This window comes from Cynocephalus volans, chromosome 4 (genome assembly GCF_027409185.1).
Source record: "Cynocephalus volans isolate mCynVol1 chromosome 4, mCynVol1.pri, whole genome shotgun sequence".
Classification (NCBI taxonomy): domain Eukaryota; kingdom Metazoa; phylum Chordata; class Mammalia; order Dermoptera; family Cynocephalidae; genus Cynocephalus; species Cynocephalus volans.
In genome coordinates this window covers 49438384-49443031 of record NC_084463.1, presented here as the reverse complement: position 1 = coordinate 49443031, position 4648 = coordinate 49438384, and positions in this window count along the sequence as shown.

Below are 4648 nucleotides of genomic sequence, written 5' to 3'. Positions count from 1 at the left end.
GTTGTCATAGAAGGTTCAGGAAGTGCAACATAAAAGAATGAAGCTTTGGTGTGAATAATGAATGACCAAAAGTTTCTTCTGATATAGGATGGAGAATATAACTATAATTACTGTACTTAATATTCATATTTATTGTGTGAGTCAAACAGTTATTAAATCTGAAGGAAAACAGTGAAGCATTCCATTCGACTTCGGATTTCATCAAGATAGCACATTAGCCTACCTCTGTTTTTAAATCAGTATTTACACACATCAGAGAAGCAAATTTTAATAAAAACAGATACAAAATAATTTGGTAAATGAAAAATAAATTAAACAAATAAAATTTGACAAATCACAGTATTTACTTAGCCCTCCCAATGTTAGAGCTAAGAGTTTAAAATGTATAACAAAAAGATTCATGGAAAATGACAAAACTGACACATTTATAATCATATTAAGTGACATTACTACCATTACAGAAATAAAAAGTTTTGGTATACAACTAAATTAACATTAAAAATGACAAATAATTTTATTACAAAGTTTGACTAATTAGGCATGGAGAAAAATTGACACCATTTTTTACTAGTAAGCAGAGGTTACATATTATATTCTAATATTAGAAGAAAAAATTTAAATAGCCAAGTTTTAGGTCTAAAATATTATTAATTTTATGAAAGCAGAAATCTAACAGGTTACATTTTTAGGCAGTATAAAATAAAAACATACTTTAAATTAAGTTGGAACCAATAAGTAATATCGAGCCACATGCAAATTTTATTTGACTAATATTATTAATTTATAAATCAAATGAAAAATCCAAACACATTCTTTTTAGAGTTGGGGACATGATAATAAGGAAGGATGTTGATTGAAGCCAGAAGCCCTGAATTCAGGTAAATAGTTGGATGAATATGAGCTGAACATAACAGAAAAACAGTAAAATTGGCTGTATCCACGTTGGTACTGTTATAAATTTGTGTAAAACCTAAAATTAACTTTAATTATTGAAAAATAAATTACCTCTCACAAATTGTTATCACCACATGGTATATTTGGGAGAGGGGATGTTCCAAATTAACAACTTGGGATGTCTCATCAGATGCTGTTGGGTGCTGCACAATATCTACATGAAATATTTTACTCATGTGTACCCTGTGGATATTTGTGCTTTTAGGGAAAATGTTATGTATTCCCAAAACTTTTCATGTATACAATTAAAAGTCCTCAAGAAGCTTCAAGAATTCTTAAAATGCTAAACAGAGTTAAAGGAAATTATGAGAACGTCACAGGAGCAGAAGTAAATCCAGAGAACAATCTAGAATAATCACACTAAGAAGACCTTCCTTCAGATACTGACTGATCACAAAGATGTCAAATCTATGTGGATTTCTAACTTGTCCCCAGGAAAATTGAATAAACAAAAAAATAATGTGATTGCAGCTATCCTAAATGTGACATTTCAAAAAATTGTGAACCAGATTAAAAACTATAATGAACCCAAGAAAATAAGGACAAAGTATTGGAAAAAAATATACACAAAAGCTATGCATATTGGGATTATGTTTTGAAATTTTAAGCAAATACAATTTTAAAAAAAGAAAATCAATGTTAATTTTTGTGAAAATTGGAAACTATAAAATTTAAAAGAATATTTGAAAAAAAGCAAAATAGAAAATACACAGTATACAAACATATCCAGTTAATAAACAATGTACAGGTTAGCTATTAAATTAAACTAGGATGATGAGAGGTTTAGTGAACTAGAATATTGAGCAGAATTAATATAGCTACAACAGTAAAGTGACAGTTCATAAAATACAAATATAATTATACATAGATGAAGACTAAAAGTAAAACGCACCTAATTGTTTGGATAGAATGAAAATAATAATAATAAAAATAATCGAAAACATGGTGATTTACAAATTTTTAAAAGATAACCAGACATAGATCTTTGAATTTTTAAGTGCAGCATTTCAAAGGAGAGTTTTAAAAACCTTAACAGAAATAATAGTCAAGATTTTTAACGGTAAAAGGAAAAAAATCTTATAAGAAGTGAGAGAGAGAAAATCTACAAAGTGAGATAAATTTAAACACTTTCACAAGGAACTGTGATATTTGATACCAATACAGGCTTCTTAAGATTATACTTCAAAGGCTGGCTGGTTAGTTCACTTGGTTAGAGCATGATGCTGATAACACCAAGGTCCACGTTTTGATCTCTGTAATGGCCAGACACGAAAAACAAACAAAAATGTTTTCTTGTATGAAAGTTTGAGAATCACAATGAAAGACTGAGAGCCACAATACAGGAATATCCACTTATGGCGGATACTGAACTAAAGGAATCACATACTCCTTGGCAGCATCAGCTTCAGAAAGTAATTAGATATAAAAAGAAGTAATTCACACATTTTAATTAAATAAAACAGCAAATTCTTTGCTGTGTAAACATTTAACTGAGAGTATAAGAATCTATTTTTCAGCAAATATTTTCTATCTCTAAGCTGTTAAAAATTGATACAACTTCTGTTGCATATTTTGCAGAACATTGATTATCCTCTTAAAAAAACTGAGCAGCACCAAAGTACCAACAGTGACAGATATTGATCACAAGGCTCTGGCACCCAGGAGGACAGGGCCACAGGCCAATAACAGGGTTGAGAAGAATGAAATGTGGAAGGAAGTCCACCCAGTACATGACCACAAAGAAACTCACTAGCAGCAGGATGGTCTGGGTGGCCCTTTTCTCTGGAAAGATTCTCAAGGAGAGGCTGGTACTACGGAAATGCTGGGATCACCTCTAATGCCTAGACTGTAAGACGAAGAGAATCACCATGTATGCAATTGAAGAATGATCCCTTCAAAGGAGACATTGCTGGATCCTGTCAGAGTAAAAACATGTATGTAATACAGTTCATGGGTGAAAGTGAGCAGTAGTTAGCACTGCTATGTGGATGAGGGCCAAGTGACAGGTGATCAGACCAGTGGCCTAGGCCTGCGATCCAGAAAGAGTGTGAAGATACAGACGAGAAGAATGAAGGTGCTGGCTATGAGTCCAATGCCAACTTGGAAAAGAAAGGCATTTTTAATAATATAAATTGAAATTGATCATTTTACTGGCAAAGAAGACACATCTGAAAAAAAGGAATAGACCTCTTATCACTAATGTTATTTACCCCATAGTCAAAATTATCACCAACATCATTTGAACTTTACACCCTTTATGCTGATTTATCTTCTTTTACATGAATTCTTAAAAGTACAGTCTGAATATTCTTTTATCTATCAAATACTCAATATACATTAATCACCAACACATCCACAATCACACATGTGCAGGGTGCACATTATCTATACTTCTGTAGCACCTGCGATTCACTGTTTAGAGAGTATTGCTTTACTATCTTTATTTAATTCTTGCCACCAGAGCAGTGATGTGCATATAAAAATAAACCATGGTTGTCTGTGAAAATGAACTGAAGTAAATTTCATGCTAATTAGAAAAGAATCACCCAAAAACGATTTTTTAATAAAAGTTGGGTGTGGTTTACCTTACATCAAATCCTTTGACACTTCTCTCTTCTTCATCAACACTCTACATTTAACTACCCTTGTCTTTACATGATGAGCATCGTGATGATGGAGCCTAATCTTCTTATCATAAAGTCAGCTGATTACTAACGTTGATTTTATCTGCACCTAAATTTCCCTTTGCCACATTCCCTAATATATTCACAAGATCAGGGGATTAGGGTGTGACATCTTTATGCCAACTGTATCTCCTCAAAATAATCCCAGCTCTCTCCCAGTTTACTTTCTAGACCATAGACCTCCCATGTAAAGTATTCATCTAACGAAGAAAATTGCTTAAGCCCTGCTCTCAATTTCAAGAGGGCAGTACTTTTAGCTACTTTGTAACATTCACGAGATTGCATCAAAATATTTATATGGTGATTCTTTTCTTCAGACTTCAGTTATGAGGATAACCTCCTATGCCTTTAAAAATACTTAGGTCTCCAATAGTAAAGACAATTCCACTCCTTCCTTCCTTCTATCCTTTCCTTCCTTCCTTCCTCCCTCCCTCCCTCCCCCTTCCTTCCTCCCTCCCCCTTCCTTCCTCCCTCCCTCCCCCTTCCTTCCTCCCTCCCACCCTTCCTTTATTTTAGATATTCATAAGATACAAACCCAATTGTCACCTCTTTTGCCCATAATGTGAGAGCCAGATTCATACTGGGGGCATACCCATTACCAGAAATTACTATTGTACCCTGTGTCCCTACCCAGTTATCCCCCAATCTTCCTCCCCTTCCCCCCGCCACTCCACTTTGTAGACCTAGGAATGATCTCTCCCTGTGTAAGACCAATGCAGACAATTCCACTCTTGTCTTAACCAAGAGATATCTGTATCAGAACCCTTTGTAAATGTTCACAGAATGATCCTGAAATCACTTTATCATGATATTTCCCTGAATTCAGGCATTATTAATTTATCAGATTAAACCAATCTATGGCTTAGAACAATTCAACTGTATGACACACACAAAAAATCCACACATTCACTATACTTCTTTTTAGATGGAAGACTGTTCAATTAGTTTTTAAGATTATACAGGCTCATAAATATAAATATGGAAAGCAATGCAGATAGCAGAAAGTGCTC